At 40.5% G+C, this 18,959-nt stretch overlaps 1 protein-coding gene across 3 annotated transcripts in view; it reads left to right on the top strand.

Moving 5' to 3' along the window:
* The window catches only part of CACNA1D (calcium voltage-gated channel subunit alpha1 D), a 230,413-nt gene that overhangs the window by 12,774 nt on the left and 198,680 nt on the right, over positions 1–18,959 (top strand). The gene's annotated exons all lie outside the window — the stretch shown is intronic.

Below are 18,959 nucleotides of genomic sequence, written 5' to 3' on the forward strand. Positions count from 1 at the left end.
GTAATATAGATTAGATGCCAAACTAGGAATTGTGTATGTTATTGTTACAGTTTATTGTTTTATTAGTCAATAAACAAAGTAGGATCTTTTACTCTTATTAAGATAAAACTAAGCTATATATATATTACATAATGAACATCATAACTACATTAAGCATTACTATATACTTATATTATATTCCAGAGTCATTCTGGAATTGGGCAGCACCAAAGGTGATTTAAATAAATACACATGTATATTTTTTATATTATCTCAGTGCTTTTCATATAGAGCAGCTTTGATTGTAGGAAAGAAGCACTCCATCAGAGAGATAATAATTTGCTAAAGAATAGTCACTGATCTCAGGCTTGGAGTCACTAGGAGTTAGACAGCATATACATTTCATACATTATTCATGTTATTATTTCAGAAGATTTGAGCAGCAGTTGTCTTGGTTATAACTTCTGTGCTACATCAAAACATTCATTTCTTACCACTTTTTGACCAGGTTCCAAATACATTATAAATTGTAATTGTTTCAGTGTTTAGATATGCATATATCCCATAAAATTATAAAATAAAACCTGAAGTAGCTCCTTATCTGTGCACCATAAGACAACAATGTTGGTCAGAATGGCAATAAATAGGTGTACACTGATTCTTCAAGTTATCTAAAGTATTTTTTTTTCAGAAAAAAAAAACATTTATTTTTCATAGGGTTGTCAGTTTTGAAAACAGTTGAATGCTTCTCCAAAATAATTGAAAATAATTTAAATACATCTTCATCAAACATATTTTTCTCAAGATGAGTTTAGGTATTGGTTTCACTGTATTAGAGAAAAGTAAATATAAGAGCATTTTTTATTTCCATCAGGAATGTTAAATTTTCTTCTCCTATCATCCAACTGCATCAAGGTCCATTGCTGGTTTCTTTTGCTGTCCATTATTTTCCACTACGTCATGAGTTTTGTGTTATAGGACCTCTCTCATAAATCAAATTATTGATTTGATAAGGGTTATTGTTTTACGACAAGGAAATATGACCCTGTACAATGCACATACATTTAACCATACTTTCTTCAGATTAGTTATATGCCTTCAAATTCATGGAATCTTAGTGATAATGTAGATGGGTTTTCTTTAGCGGGATTTATTCCCAACTTGGTCCATCAGAACTTTCAGTGGTGCACCCATTACTGCCATAACTGAGTTCATCCTGAGTCCATCCACCTTGCTGGGATTCATCTTATTCTCTTTCCTTTCACCTTTCCCAGAGTTACAGATTTCTTAGATATTATATTATTATGGGTAGTCCTCACCTTGCAACAGTTCATGTAGTGACCATTCAAAATCACAATGTCACTGAAAACAGTGACTGATGACCATTTTTTAGCCTCCCCATGTCCATGTGATCAAAATTCAGGTGCTTGATAGGTGGTTCATATTTATGATGGTTGCAGTGTCCCAGGGTCATGTGGTCACCTTTTGTGACCTTCTGACATGCAAAGTTAATGGGGAAGTGAGATTCACTTAACAACTATGTTACTAACTTAACTGTAATGAGTCACTTAACAACTGTGGTAAGAAAGGTTGTAAAGTGTGGCAAAATTTACTTAACTGTCTTGCTTAGCAACACAACTGTTGGGCTCAATTGTTGTTGTAAATTGAGGACTACCTGTATACTATTTTGACTTTGGTTTACTGTATCAACATTGGGTTACACTGGTAGTCTCTTACTACAAAAAACACTATCCAGGTAAGCTATTGTATATAAATAAATAGCAAACCTGACAGACACTTACACTGATAATGTTACCTAGTTGGATAATAGAACATTGTCAAGCAAATAAACAAGCTTAGAGAGCTCAACAATAGCTATTCAGTTTGAAAGGTTGAAATTTAAATAATAGAGATACTGAACTTCATTAAAATGTACACTTCCACAATGGTGCAAACATGATGGATATTCTACCACATACCAGAATGGAAGTCACCAGCCAACAGGAAGCCATATGCCAATTCATAGTGCTGCTGACTGTAATGTGATTTTGACAGATGGCTAAAGTTGAACTGTTTCTCAGAATTCACTCTGGGCTTACTTCCCATTCTCTCTGCACCTCCCTGATCATGATTCTCCCTCTAAACAGTTTGCAGTCTCTAGAGAGTTATCACATATAGTTTGAAACCCTTTATAATAAAGCTATCAAATCTCAGTTGTAAAATCTGGACAATCAATAGATGGCAGTAAAGAGATACAGAAAACCTTAACTCTTCCCTGCTATCTAATGGTATGCTGGAAATGGAAATCATAATCTCTACAATTTGGCCAATAATTCAAATGGTGCCATGTCTAAGGCTGTAGGACTGACTTCTTTAGGAAAAAACACTGCTCTTTCCCTAGTTGCCATATTGAAAGGAAGGAAACTTTAGAATATTCTTGGTAATGAGGCCAGATGGCTTGGCTAACAAAGCTTGCACCATTTTGTTCCTTGATGAAGGAACATTGTGCCTCTCTATACTTGGAGAGAAAGAGAGAGACTGCTGGTCTCTTTTCTGCCCATTGATAATGGGGAAGTAAATTATGATACTTAGGAGTTAAATAACTCCAAATTGCTGGGCCAATTAGCCTAAATCAGATTTTTTAATTCAGTTGGTTTTCAATACCTTCTCAGCATAGCAGTTGAGTGAGAGAAAACAGATTGGTGTACCATTACTAGCCAAATCATAATCTCTATAGCAATCCCACAGGTTTCTACCAATCACAGTTGTAAGTTGTTTTGATTTGTAAGAGTTTTTGATTGTTGAATTCAGTGTGTAATTTTTAACATCTTGGCCAAACTCAATGTTAGGGATAAAATATTAGAGACAGTAGGACTTGGTATTACTTGCTCTTTTTCTGTTACAAAGTCAGTTCCACCACATATCTTCTGGCAGGCTTTTACTAGTAGTGTAGATATATCTGAAAATGAGTTTCAGTGACAGGTTTACAATGTAGGATAGGTAAATCTATGTTAAGAAGCATTCAGCGGGATCTAATAACATTTTTGCACTAGCCTAAGCCCTCACCGAAAACCCAATGTTTCTTGATTTCAAGTTTGCAGTTTAAAAGTAACTAAATTGGTGAAAAATGTTTCTGGCAATATTTTAAACCAAGGTTTCTACAGTTCTCCCAATTTCAATGCTAATGTTTTACGTGACCAGGTAAAAATTCATTTTTCAAATTACAAAAAGGCCATAATAGAGAAAGGGCAATGAAATCTACCTTAGTCTAATTAAACTAAATTCATGGCTTTGCCTTGGATTTTGACGTTCTTTCAGTTATCCTTATTATGGGGCATCTCTAAAGATAATTTGCTCCATTTCAGTTTTTGCTCAAAATGGATATATTCACCCATAAAAAAGTTTTTATAAACTTTTATAATAGCCCATATTCTTTGGAGGATTCTATTCTGTAAGGAAATTACTAACTTTGGATCAAAGTATCAGATGTTTATTTAGTATTAAAGGGAAAAGATTAAGTTTTTCATGAATCACAGGAATACAAAAAAACAAATGTTCTTCCATAATATATAACAGCACCCACCTTCTCACATTTTCCATAAGCCCATAGGAACCATAATATAACCTGACTAAATGTAGCCATCAGGGAGAGTAAATAAAAACTAACTTAATATTAGCAGCAACCTTGCAGGCTTTACTTCCCAATGAGCAGGTGGCTGAACAAACAATATACAGTATAACCCAGCATTTCAGGGGGAAAAAACTGATTTGCAATTGCTTCCACATTGAGTTGCTCTACTAAGCTCCTTGGAAACCTCAGTCTGTGGTGGATATTATTTCTTGTTTGATAAAAGGCTTTGTGCTAAAAGCATGCCATATCACACCTGAATGCTGTTATCTGCTCTGGTTTTTCACTTTGTCTCTTAAATGTAACTAAGAGGGTTAGAAGCGTTGCTTACACAGAGGCATAGTTCCTGCAGAGATTGCCTTATGACATGGTGCTAAAATAGCCAAGGGCAAAACACAGGTCTTCTGGATCGAGGTGTTAAAATACCAAATTGGGCAAGGTCTCTGAATCTGATGCAGACTCTTGATTTTCCCAATTAAAAGAAATTGAAATACTTGCTTTTAAAGTGACTAGTAAATTAAGTCTCAAAAGTTTCCAGGGTCTAAAGAAGAGGGAACTCATTTCCTTTTAATTGTGGCGATTTACAATGTACAATCTATTCTAATGCTAAGTGTAAAAAGTTCCAGTGTAAAAGTTTCAGATAAAACTTTGTCTTCAAAGAGCTGAAATCTCCAATTCAGCATGCCAGTACTGAATGCATACTAACGTGTTTAGTATCTGCAGAACTGAGGATATATTGTATGTAGCTCAGATTAGCTTTAAACAACCTGATCCATATTCCAAATTGCTGTTCTCTTTAACCTCAAATGGCAATTTTCAGTAATATATATAACAGTGATGGTTGCGTGGAAGCATCACATGCGCATTCGTCGGAGCCGCGCTGTGGAAAAGCCGCGCTACCAGGTTCTAGCTTGCATGTGCGCCTGACTATCAGCTGGCTGGTGTGCATGTGCAGGCCAGTTTTCAATGCTGCCACGCATAAAGGGATCATGCTCTGGAAAAGCTTCCGGGTTCTAAGCGGCATGCGCACCCAACAACCAGTTGTCTGGAGTGCATGCGCACACCGTTTTTGGCACTAACGCGTGCGCAAAGGACAACCAATCATCACACACGCATGTATGCCAGAAACCCGGAAGACAAACAGGCAAGGCTGCATGTGCCGGGCAACATGGCTTTATGTGCCACTTTGGGCCATAGGTTCGCCATCACAGTCTTGTTTAAATAACATGAACTTTTGATGTATCTTTATGTATTGTGGAAACCCAGGGTCACATGCAAATAGGCAAGGCAGACACTTTTTTGATGGTAAAATGCTCTTCCCTTCCAAATTCTCTGTGGATTCCTTGGGCAACTATGTAAGTACATTTCAGCCTTACTTACTCAGAAGGATGTTGTATGAAAATAATACCTTGAATATTTCAATTTTGTAGATGGAAGAATAAGTCCATAGGGCAAAAATAAAAATAAGAGCATAAATGAAAAAACCCTTCTCTGATATGCATGTGCATGCATGGGGGTGCGCGTGTGCGCATGCGCATGCATGCACGCATTCACGCGCACGCATGCACGCGCACACACACACACACACGCAAAACACAAAACTTTTTAAACTGTATTATTAACATTTTGAAGTAGAATAACCTCTTCTGGCATCTAAATAGGCTACCTTGTGCTGCATTATGTTTTGTTTTTTCCAAATGTTTATGGGTAACTAACAAGATGTATCCTATATTATAGAACACTAAAAAAGAAAAGGAAGTCTCTTGGTTTTCAATAACAGCTCATTTTGAAGGAAATATTAATAAAATTACATGTATGTATGTATGTATGTATGTATGTATGTATGTATGTATACATGCAAAAAGTACTCCGGGCGGATAACAGCAAACTAAAGTTGGTTTCTTTCAAAGCAATTGGACAGGATAGTATCCTGTAATTCATTTCCTACAGGGTAGGACTATTGTATCTCAGATACAAAAATCCAAATGACAGTATTAACAGTATTTTTTTTCCAGATCTAATAGTCCTTTTATAAGAACTAGAGCAGATATAGGTAACCTATTCTCTTTGAAATAGTTTGGATTATAATCTGTGTCATCCTTATCATTGGGTCAATAATTATGAGAGTTGTACAGCAGGTAGTCCTTAACAACCACAGTGGAGCCCAGAATTTTAGTCATAAATCATTGCGGTCATTAAATAGATTACCACATGACCTGATGATTTTACGACTGTTTTTATGACAGTTGTGAAACAAGTCATTGTGATTCTTGGGAAAATTAGGTTATTAAGTGAGTCACTGCAGTTGTTAAACAAATCTGTTCTCAAATATCTTTAACAACATGTGATTGAGGGATGCAAATTCAGGTTGTAAAGGTGAGCTGTTTGGCAAGCCTGAAATGTGATTAAGTGAGGGGGAGGGGGGAAATGCAGCAGATGTGACTTCAAGAACAAGTTGTAAGTAACTTTTTTGTGGGGGGAGAGTGTTTACCATAATGTCAATAGTTGGTTAAATGACCAGTTGTTAGGTAAGGACTACCTATAATCTAATCTGGATACATCAATTTTTCTATCTACAATAGAGGTTCTTAACTTTTTCCTACAAAGGGCTCCTTTGAGGTTTTGATGAAATCTACAGACCGCTTTCTCAGGGAAAAAAACTATTTAAATGCATAAAATAAAATACATACCAATTATAGAACAAAGGAAACTAATTATTCTCAGAGCCAGCCAAATATTGAAATACAGCAAATATATGCCTAGTAGTGTAAGTTTTTATTTATTAATCCATTAAATCGGCAGCAAGACAATATACTTTTTAAGACTATAATCATTTTATATAAATATATTTGACAAAATATATTTACCAAAATTAACCAAAAAAATTTGAAGTCCAGAGGCTAGAGATTTGTTACCTTATATATCTGTGATGGAGAACCTATGGCCCAAAGTGGCACATAAAGCCATGTCGCCCGGCACGTGCAGCCTTGCCTGTTTGTCTTCAGGGTTTCTGGCACACATGCGTGCATGATGATCAGTTGTCCTTTGCGCACGCATTAGTGCCAAAAACAGTGTGCGCATGCACTCCAGACAGCTGGTTGTTGGGTGCGCATTCCGCTTAGAACCCAGAAGTTCAGCTTTTCCAGAGCACGATCCCTTTACGCATGTGGCAGCACTGAAAACTGGCCTGCACATGCACACCAGGCAGCTGATAGTTGGGCGCACATGCGAGCTAGAACCTGGAAACGCGGCTTTTCCAAAGTGCAGCTCCGACAAGTGCGCATGCGATGTTTCCACGCAACCATCACTGTTATATATATTACTGAAAATTGCCATTTGAGGTTAAAGAGAACAGCAGTTTGGAATATGGATCAGGTTGTTTAAAGCTAATCTGAGCTACATACAGTATATCCTCAGTTCTGCAGATCTGATACATCTAAACAAGTTAGTATGCATTCAGTACTGGCATGCTGAATTGGGGATTTCAGCTCTTTGAAGACAAGGATTTATCTGAAACTTTTACACTGGAACTTTTTACCGGTTGAATACCACTTCTGGATGTCAAGCCTAAGAGCCAGAGATGGGTTGCTCCCGGTTCAGCCCAGATCAGCCAAACTGGCAATGGCAGTGTCAGGAGGCTCCTCCCAACCGCTTGGATGCGCAGAAGCGTCACGCACGCACAAGTGTGCGCATGAGCACGAACAAACCGATAGTGCCGGGATTTGAAACCCACCACTACTAATAGCAGAGTAAGAGCAACAGAAAATGCATGTGAAGAGTCAGAGAGTTGTGTCCTGCAGAGGAAGAAAGAGCTGAATGAGCAACACACTTTGAAAGTGCAAGCTGCGGAAGGAGAAGAGCCACTGTCATTCTTGAGGGTGTGATTGGGGATTCCTGAGTGCTGAAAGCTTTAGCTTCGAGATCCTTTTCCAAAGCTCTGGATGAGAGATCGTCTGTATGCCATTTGTTTAGTGACAAACATAAAAAGGTACTTTTAGTCTCTTATCCCCTCTTTCTCACAGCAAATTACCCTGCTAGAGGAAATTAGGCACACTGGGGCTTCCTCTCCAGCCAATCTTCTGTTTTTCATGGTTGCTTTGGAAATAGGAGGAGGATTTTATATCTTTGTACTGAAGCAATTGCAACTGGAGTATAAGAAATAATGTACCAGAAGAAAACCTAGCCCTTGTTTATTCTGTGACTTTGGAGACAGCAAAAGAAGGGCTCTAAAAATGAACGTTTGGGTGATATAAAGTGGGAGCTCAGTTCAGAGATAAATTGACATCAGGATTCTTCATTTGGAAATCAAAAACTAGAGCCTTTGGAAATGATGTTTTGGAATTTGGAAATGAGGCGTGGGCTTCAAAAGTTTTAGCAAGAGGTTCTCTGCCCATTTGCTGGGTGTGGCCATAGTTGGTGTGGTGTAGTCATCTTCCTGTGTCATGTGTGTGTGTGTGTGGGGGGGGGCGTTTTTGCCCTCCCAGGCTCCAGAGGCCCTCTGGAAGGCTGGCCTATTTCCAGCCTTCCTGAACTTCTGGTAGCCCTGTTTTTTGCTCTCCCTGAGCATCCATTCACACCCTGCACTTACCTGCATCCAAAATGGGCCAGATGGGGAAGCCTGGGAGGGTGGGGCGGGGTGGGTGGGGCCAGCCTGGAGTGGGATTAGGGGGTTCTCTAAACTGCACAGAATCTCAGCTAGAGGTTCTCCTGAACCCCTGCAAATCCCCTGCAGCCCACCCCTGTATGTATATCTAGAAGAGCCATGGTGGCGCAGTAGTTAGAATGCATTATTGCAGGCTAATTCTGCTGATTGCTGGTTGCTGGCGGTTCAGTTGTCATTGGCTCATGGTTGATTCAGCCTTCCATCCTTCTGAGGTCAGTAAAATGACGCATATTATTGCGGGCAATATGCTGTCTCTGTAAACTGCTTAAAGAATGCTGTAAACCACTCTGAAGTGGTATATAAGTCTAAGTGCTATTGCTATCTATGCATAGGTTATTGATTGGAGGAAAGTCTGGTCTGGGATCCGGGTCACTCTTTTGAAGAGATTATCCGGGTCACTCTTTTGAAGAGATCATGTGACATAGGCTACTTGGGATTTTATCCTTCCTTATTAGAGCCATGACCCTCCCTCTGGAAGACAATTTGTGTCTGGGTCCTAATGTATTGGAAAATTTTCATTCTGTCTCCAAACTTTTCTTTTTTGGAAAAACTTTTGAGAAGATGGCCATAATGCAGCTTCAGAGAATTCCAGAGGAAAACGAATTTTCTGGATCTTTTCCAGTCAGGTTTTAGGTGTGGGTATGGAGCTAAAGCAGTAGTGATCATAATTATAGATGGCTTCTGGTTGCAGTGTGATGAGGATGGTCCCCTCCACAACCTCTCCCTGGTTTTCAATGCTATTGTTTGTGGTATCCTTTTGGACTGACCTGAGTGATTAGGCACCAGGAGCATGACACTGTGGTGGTTTTACTTCTTTGTCCAAGATTGGTTCCAATCAGTATTGATGGGAACATAAATAAATCTAGCTCATGGGTCCTCAAGACTTCATTCTTTCCCTTAACATTTACATAAACCTGCTGGGCAAGATCATTCATTGGCACAAGACTTTTTTTTGGGAGATTCTCTGTTATAGATATTTACCCCGGATATTTACCCAACTAGGCAACTAACTCTAGGCTACTGGGTGCCTAGAGCCTATAGAGATTTAGATGGGGAAGTATAGTCTTCAACTCAACACAAGAAAAACTGAGTGGTTTGGGGTTTTGGGGGATCTTCCATTGTTAGATCTCAGTGGGGTAGTATTAACCCAGATAGAACCAGTACACAATTTGGAGGTCCTCCTTGACTCATAGGTCCCTTTTGAAGAGAAGGTGATAGTTGTGAGCAGGAGATCCTTTGCTAACATTTATCCTATATGCCAATTGCAACCTTTTCTGAATTTGGAGGCACTGCTCACCATCATTTATGCCTTGGTCACCTCCTGGGTAGATTATTGCATTGCAATAATAACAACTCTACATGATGCTACCCTTGCAAATGGTTCAGAATGTAGCAGCTGGGCAAGTAAAGGTATACCTCACTATAGCAGTATTACATCACTAATATCAGAGCTGCACTACAAATAATCCTCACTTAACTATGGGAATTGGGACTGGCAACTCTGTCATTAAGCAACATGGTTGCAAATAGCAATAGCATTTACCTGAATATACTGCCCCATAGCACTTTACAGCACTCTATGGGTGGTTTACAATGTAAGCATTGCCCCCAACAATCTGGGTCCTCATTTTACTAACTTGAGGTCAACCTTGAGCCCTTTTCAGGATCCAACACCAGGCTTTGGGCAGAGTTTGCCTGCCATACTGCCTTTTAACCATTGCACCTCCATGGTTCCTAAAACATGATATGAAACTATGGTGTGACAGTCCCAATTACCATCATTTAGTGACTCCTGCATGGACACAATGTTGCATGGTCACGTGATCATCATTTGCAATCTCCTGCAGGCTTCCCCAATGACTTTGCTTGTCAGAAGCTGGCAGTGAAGGTCACAAATGGTGATCCCATGACTGTGGGACACTATGATTGTTGTAATTGCAAGCTGGCTGCCAACTGCCCAAATTGCTCTTGTGACTGCAGGAATGTTTTGATGGTCACAACTAGTAGCTTACCCTGATGGTTTTGATGGAGTGTTCTTGATACTTCCTTGATTAGGCTGTTGTTTACTACAGGTAATCCCCAGGTTATGAGCATTCCCTTAGCGAACATTTGAAGTTACATGATAAGCACCCCCTAGCATTTGGGAACAAGTCCTGAAATTACTAAGCTTGTGGCACTACGGCAACTGTTAGCCCTTACGAATGGTCGCAAAAGCTCTGCAACATTTGTCCTGAATGTTGCCGGCCAAAATGGAGTTTCTGAGGGGTGGATGCAGTGGTAGGATTCAAATAACTCAACCAGATCGCCGAACTGTTCAGAAAGTTAACAACCGCTTCTCCTGAACCAGTGAGAACAGGCTGAATTCCACCACTGGTTGGATGCACCCCTCCGACAATCCATTCGGGCTTCTGGAGGCCTTGCCTGGCATGTTGCCTGGCATATTGCAGGCCAAAATGGAGCTTCTCTCCAGGGGATGCCCAAACGGAAGTGCATGTGGCTGAGAGGCTGGAGAGGAGACTGCTTGATAGATTTTTCACAAGGTAGTGACCCGGGGCAGCAGATTAGGTTGGAAGGAATAGCAATTATGGGGAGCATGAGGTCAGTGGATTGGGGAGTTCTGGGGTGGTCTTAGGCAGGTGACCTGTTCCATCACTAGCCCCCCCCCCCATGGGCTTTCCCACCCTGAAATACTTCATGTGCATTTAACGAGCCTCTTATTCGATTATGGGCAAAAGGAGGGAGTGATCCTGTTCAAAGTACAAGATTCACTCCCACAAATCCTCAGGTTATGGATGGAATGGACATGCTTCATTCCATTCGTAATAAGAGGACTACCTGTATTAGCACTGTGTTGGTAGTTCCTTGATTAGGGTAGTTCCTTGATTAGGGTATTGTTTATTTGTTGTTCTAGTTAGAAGTCGAGGTAAGCAGCCATGTTACTGGATATAATATAATGTACAATTCTGGAAAGATTTTTCACAGCCTAAACTGGTTAACAATATCTACATAAAAATGTTCAACTACCCTAACCCTCAAATTTTATGCTGGAAAAGATAAACAGATCTTTTCAAAGAGTGTATACAGCTGTCACTTTGTTTGAAAGAATATGAATTCATGTTGAGAAAAAGCACACAAAACGTGAGTTTCTAAAATGGTGCTTAAGACCACTAGACTTCTACTAAGGTTAAATAAAAAGTACCCAAGGTCTTTAAAATTAGTCAAACTCAAATGGCTGGAATGCATTTCATAAATATTTTCCTCTTCTCTTTAAAAGTCTCAGTTTCTAATGAGCTGGGGACGGTAAGAAAAAAAAAGCAAAATTATTGAAAGGATCCTTTCCTGTCCTGATCATTTATCAGGACTATCTAAGCAGAATATGGCATGCCCTCACTCTAAATTGACAAGGTGCTGCCATATGAAGCCAATTCTAAATGAGGGCATTCATTTGATTTATAACGACATATACTTGTTTCTAACCAATGTGTTCCACAACATGATTACAGTGAGGCCTCTGGATTCACTTTAAGAAAATGAGAGGAATAAAACTCACCCAAAAGAATATATTTAGCCAGGCAAGGAAAGAAGAGGAACTTTAAAAACTAGAGAACAGTTGAAGAGAGAAAATGCAAATACTTGTGCTGGAGGAGGAGGAGGTATAATGTCTGCCTCTCAGGAACATTGTATTGGTTAGAATATTATTGGTTGTAAAATGTTCTCTTGCTCAAAAAAAATTGCTATTGAAATGTATAAAATCTTTTTTTCTGATTTTCTGAATTTATTAGTGAATAGCCTGATTTGCCTATTGATTTGATTTGAATAGGCAGATTTGTCAGTAAGATGTAAAGGGAGTCTACAGGGTATGGTAAGAAAGTCAAGATTGCTACATCTCAGTTTAAAAAACAAATCAAATACAGATAGTCCCCGACTTACAACAGTTCCATTTAGTGAGTGTTCAAAGTTGCAACGGCACTGGAAAAAGTGACTTATGACCCGTTTCTCACAGTTACGACCTTTGCACCATCAAATATCAGATGCTTGGCAACTAGTTCATGTTTATCACCTTTGCTGTGTCCTGGGGTTATGTGATCATCTTTTGTGGCCGTTTGACAAGCAAAGTCAATGCGGAAGCCAGATTCATTTAATAACTGAGTTACTAACATCAACTGCAATGATTCACTTAACAACTGTGGCAAGAAAGGTCGTAAAATGGGGCAAAACTCACTTAACAAATGACTCGGTTAAGAACAGAAATTTTGGGCTCAATTATGGTTGTAAGTCGAGGACTACTTGTAGCCTTTTTTATACATTGCTGTTTTTCCTTTCCTCCCTTTCTATTTCAACATTCTCTTTCTCCCTTATTTTCTTTATATTTCAATATTTTAAATATACATTATAAATAAACCACAAAGACGTTGGTAAGCCATGAGGGGCTATTGCAGTTATGCTTGTTTTTTATGTGTGTGATACTCATAAAACAGAGTTATAACTGCCCCATCGTGGCTGCCATCTTGAATTTCTTACCTTCCCTGTGGATGCCCTGGAAAAAGTTAAGGAAATGATTTGAGTTTTTTTTATTCAGAAAATGTAGGCGGTCCTGACTGCTGAAGTTCCAAAGCTGTTCTTATAAACCTCTTGTGAAACTGTAGTGACTGATTTCATAACATGATGTATCCAAATATATCTGCTTGGAGTAAGCACAGATTCATATTTTGTCAGTGAGTTCCTATGTTTGGGGGGAAAAGATCTCTCTGTGCTTTAACTTTCTAAATAACTGGGGCAGTGGAGGGTTTGCTGAATAATTTACCAGCACCCAATTTTGTTCTAGGAGGGAATGCAATATTTCTCAGTTCTCATTTTTTATTTGTCAGAATTCTAAGATTCTCATTTTCAGGATCCAGTCAAAATATCAAATTTTGGATGTTTGGATTGAACAAAGCACCAACATCTTTTGCAAATAGATAGGTTGTAGCTTTATTAAAGAAATTTAGAAGGCATTAGAACAGCCTTCCACAACTTGGCACCATCGAGATCAGGCATGAAATCCTCTTACCTTTGCTACTGGTTTGGAACTGGGAGTGCTTGCGCATGGTGCTTCTGCATATGCGCAGAACCTTCTACGCATGTGCAGAGTGTCTGTGATGACATCAGGGCAGGTGGCAGAGCCTCCTGCTGCCACCAGTAAGGGTTCGCCCGAATCAGGGTGAACCAGTAGAATACCACCTTTAATCCAGATGTTTGGGCAATCAATGCTTGGGATTCTGAGAACTGGATTTCCTAAAACTAGGGCGTTAGGAAGGCTGGTTTAGAACATCACATATTTGATTATAGGACTAACATTTGTTGTTCTATCACTAAGTTGTGTCTGACTCTCCGGGACCCTATGGATCATAGCATGCCAGGCTCCCCTGATGTTCATTGTCTCCCAGAGTTTGTCCAAATTCATGTTCACATGAACAGCATACCAGCAGTAATAGGATAACATCTGGAGTATCTGAATAAAATATTTTATATTTTTTCTTTTGTGTGCTGTATATAACATACAGTATATAACAACTAGGTTGTTATCAGGGTATCCTCTTTTTTATCTATGTAAGTTGCTATATAAGTAGATAGTTCTTGATGTATGACCATAATTGAGCCTGGAATTACAGTCATAAATTGTGGCAGTCATTAAGCAGGTCACCATATGACCACCCTGATTTTACAACCCTTTTTGCGGCAGTTGTTAAATGACTGCCGATGGCATTAAGCAAATACATTGTCTGCAATGGGTGGTGTTTTTGGGTTTTTTTCCCCTAGAAACTGAAATAAACACCAGATTCAAGTAAAAAAGGCATAAATTGCAGTCACATGACTGTGGGGCACTGGAAATGGCTGCAAATTGAGGCTGATTGCTGAACACCCAGACTATGATCACATGACTGGGAGGTGGTGACCATCAGAAATTCAAATCTGAGTTGTTAAGTACTTTTAGTTGTAACTTTGCAAAATCACTAAGCGATTGGTTGTAAGTTGAATACTACCTGCATCAATGTTTGAAGAAGAAAATGCATTTAAAATCAAAGAAATTTCTCTTGCTTGAGTTAAAACAAAAAAAGCTAAAGGGCTAGTTGCATAAATAAATATGTTGGCGAAGCAGGATTGAGAATCATTGGCAGAATGGTTACTGCAACATGCTGTACATGGGGCATCTCTTGAAGAGCATCCAGAAGCTACAGATGGTGTAAAATTTTGGTGAAGACAGCTATGTGTGTTCTTCTCGATTGCACACATTACACCTTTGCTCAGCGAGCTGCATTGGTTGCCAGTTTGCTTCTGGATTCAATTCAAAGTACAGATAATCTATCTATATAAGAATGGCTGTGTGTGTGTGTGTGTGTTCAGCATAATTCTGGAACGCCTTGAGCAATTTTAACCAAACTTGGTACACAGATGATTTACTCTCTGGAAAAAAGTACTGTGAGGATAAGACACCGCTAACACCCTTTGGGGTGTGTGTTCTGTTAAGATACAGTCTGTCGTGCCTTAAAATGGCTTCTCCTATACTGCTGTAAAATGGTTTCTACTGTACAGCGCAGTTGCCATGGTAACAACTTCACAGTACTCCGCAAGGGTGCTCCCTCTGGTAAGGGGGAAAATCCAACATTAGAAATTACATTTGGTCTGGACGTTTTCCCCTTATAAATAAATACCCAGACAACACCGGGTTATCAGCTAGTGATTTATAAACCCTCATGGGACATGGGAACAGGTTATTTGATGGACCGCTTCTCCCTGTTTACATCTACCTGTCCCACCAGGGCCAAGAAGTATATTGTGGATTCTGTCTTATGGGACCCAGGAGAAGACCCATTTATGCTGCAGCACCTATCATTTGGAAAATTATTCCCCTGAAGCTTAGATTGGCCCTAACCCTGCTGGCCTTTCTTGTATTTCTGCCTCTGGTCCAGTAGTGGTGTGGAGTTTATCTACTAGTTATATCGTATATGAATGATACTCTACTGCAAGTCTATTTAAGAGCAGCTGTCAGCAAATGGTCTTCATTGGGAACAGCTTGTCAACCTCAGCTCTGTGGTCCTATCTCCTTGCTTCCCACTCTGCTTGCTGCCTCTTGGGTTTCAAACACAACAACCACGCTTTTTGTTACTAACATTCCCTTTATTAGGAGCACCAGGAACCCTGGCAAAGTCTCTCTCTCTCTCACACACACAGCAGGCTAATGAAGTCTCTAAGTGCCTGTGGAAATCAAAGCTTGCTCCCTTTCCCCTTGAAATGACTCCAACCCACCAGGAGTCTCACTACACTCGTAATGAAAGTCCTGGAAGGTGCGCTCACTCTTTTTCCAGCAGCGGAGACCCCTTCACATACACACACTCTGAAGGCATGCCTGACTCCCATAGATTCCAAGAAAGAATTCCAAGACAGTTCCAGGCAGGATTCAGGGGTGGGATCCTATCGGTATAACAACTGGTTGGCTTTGCGTGCTTGTGCCAGATGCACTGTGTGCATGTGCACATTTATTCCTTGCTCCGACAAACAGCAGATTACACAGTAGGGGCGGCGGTGATCATGCATGCACGTGTTGCACATGTGTGTGCAGTTCGCTGTTTCCTGATAAAAACAGGTATGGAGCAGGGGTGGGTGGGCTGGCCAGAACTGGTTCACTCTTTGCTGCTTACTGGAACTATTGGTTCGCCCGAACTGGCCCAAAGCAGTAGAATCACACCCCAGGCAGGATACAGAAATTTGGAGTATCAGTGGCTGACCGACAGGGAGACAAATAGTTGCCTGCCACACCTATTTGCCTCTACCCCAGAGCTAGGGTGGGACAGTGGTGGTTCTTCCATCCTGAGGATTGGCCTAGGTCTCTATCTCTGACAGCATTCCCTCTTCTCCCTTGGAGCTCTCAGATTGCCTTGATACTGGCCCAACTCCCACTCTGCCTCTTCATCCAATTCGGTTGTTCAAGGGACTGGTGGGCAAAAGGCCACAACACCAGCTCACTAACCTTGTAAGTGTTGATCTTGGACTTTTGTGGATGATCTTTGTTTCTCTGAATCTATCCTTCATCTGACTCTGGGCTGAACTCTCTAACCACCCCAGCTATTGAGAAGACCTTACTCTTCTTCTGAGCACTTGAACTCCATTCAGTGCCCCCCTTTGCATTGGATTTCTTGCTACTTACTAGTAAATAATAAATCATGTTGTCCTATGTGTGCCATGTCTGAAACAAAACAGTAGACCTCATATGGCATATATATATAGGCACGCTGTAATTTTCCTAGAGGAAAGGCTATAAATGTTATACATAGTTGACACTGTCCATATATATAAAACGTTCAATCCTGTATGCTCCTTGGAAAATAGGATTTGCCGAGCTCCACCGTGTCCATGCTTATTCTTTCTTATGTAGGGTCATAAACAGGTAACCTCTGATAGAATCCCTACTAATCCCATTGAAATGAAATCAATTTATGTCTGGGTAGAAATCTACAGAAATGTTAATGCTTATCAGAAGGTTTACTTTATAGCTCAGTCTGCTAAGATGAAAGAAAAATTGGATAAAGGGTGTGGAAAAAAGTGGTGTTCTGCAAATAGATATTTGAATGGATAAATAGCTTCTACAATGAAACAGAGAGGCCAATCTTTTTTTAAAAGTCTTTTTTATGCTTCCTGTGGAGCAGTGGTGGGTTTCAAAATTTTTTAGAACCTCTTCTTAGGTGTGACTTTTGTGGGAGTGGCTTGCTGGCCATGTGACTGGGTGGGAGTGGCTTGCCAGCCATGTGACTGGGTGGGCGTGGCCAACTTGTAAAACTCACTTAACAATGCTCTTGCTTAGCAACTAAAATGTTGGCTCAGAAACTCTGGCATTTGAAGCACGCAAGTCTTAAAGCTGTCAAGTTACAAGACCCTTGCACCTCTAACCCTTTAGAAAAAAAACTCCAGGGGTGTTCAAACTTGACAGCTTTAAGACTTGTGGACTTCAACTCCCAGAATTCTTCCTCCAGTCATGTTGGCTCAGGAACTCTGGCATTGAAGCACACAAGTCTTCAAGCTGTCAAGTTACAAGACCCTTACACTCCTAACCCTTTAGAAAAAAAAACCTAGGAGTGTTCAAACTTGACAGCTTTAAGACTTGTGGACTTCAACTCCCAGAATTCCTCCTCTCACTCTTCATCTTGTGATGTGCGGACGGGCAGGGAGAGGGAGCTGGAACTGGTTCTAAACGGCACTGTAGATTTGCGGAACCTGTTCTATAGAAGAAGTTAGAACTGGCAGGAACCCACCCCTGCTGTGGAGTAAATGTCTCAGGGTACTTTTAAGAACCTGTGGCCTTAGAACCTCTTCAGAGGGCTGAAAAATGCATCACTTGGGGACAATTAAAGTAGAACACATGCTGCTAGAACAGTGATGGGCAACCTTTTTGGCGTGGTGTGTCAAAAATCGGCAAAAAATCGAGCATAACTCGCGTTGTGTGTCACTTCGACAAAAACATAATTTTGCGCAATTTATAGTTGCTGCTAATGGCGCTCACAGTTCCCGTTGGCACTCTGCTGTTCCCTGCTGTGGTGCGGTCGTAACCGACAGTCCCAGGAGTAGACTCTCTGTGCCGGCCTGACTGGAGAGAGACGCGCACTGTTCCCGCGCTCCTCTCCTGTGGGTCCTCCCTCGCCGCGCTGATGACGTGTGTGCGCACGGCATGCACGCCTTACCAGCAGCCCCTGCGCTCAGAAAGGGGCGGCGGCGATACAGTAAGTGAGTGTGGGCGGGGGAGATCACACGTCCCGCCCCCCCCCATTCCTCCAGCACAGATTCTTTCATCCTCGGCGGCCGTGCAGGAGCCGAGGATGAATCGCATGAAATCCTGTGCGTGTCACCCCAAATGGCTACGCGTGTCAGCACTGACACGCGTGTCATAGGTTCGCCATCACTGTGCTAGAATGTGGTTGAAGAATCTTTTTAGACTCCCCTCCCCCCGATATGGTGGTAAGATCTGAATGTCCTTCCTGCTATGGAAACGAATCATTGTGCCAAATTTTCAAGAACCAAGACAGAAGTCCCTTCCCTGGGAAAAAAGCAGCATGTTGTAACCTTGTATCTGCTTTAATGAGGGATTTCTTCTTTACTGAACAAGTCGTACTCTGTGGGCTATATACAAGCCCAGATGGGTTTTCTCATGTGGAGGGTGCAGGGACAGAATTTGCAGATACAGTTTATGTCTTGTGAGAAATGTAGACCCCAAAATACTAAAAATGTAATTTCAGATGCCTCATGCTACCTTATTCTAGGGTACTTTGACTTGTTATCTGTGGAATTAATTCAGGACAATGCTTTAAACATTGATAATAGATTTTAAATGAATTGTGCTTACTAGCTAGTATCTTCTCTTTTGCATAATGGAGGTGATGGAGTGATTCAACATAAAGCTGATGTCTGAAAAATCTTTATTTTTTTCCCCATTTCAGTGTTCGTTATGTGTCTGGTTGTTTGGTTGTTGCTTCTTTCCCAGACCTTTAGTCTTGGACAAAATGAAATGAATAAAATCTATACCATAATACTCGTAATCTAAATTTATTATAAATTTTATATAGTTTTATATTAAAATATAGTAAATTTATTATACTTATATTCTAGATTGTTGGTGGCACAATGGTTAAAATGCAGTATTGCAGGCTAATTCACTGCTCA

This window comes from Thamnophis elegans, chromosome 2 (genome assembly GCF_009769535.1).
Source record: "Thamnophis elegans isolate rThaEle1 chromosome 2, rThaEle1.pri, whole genome shotgun sequence".
In the NCBI taxonomy this organism is placed as follows: Eukaryota; Metazoa; Chordata; class Lepidosauria; order Squamata; family Colubridae; genus Thamnophis; species Thamnophis elegans.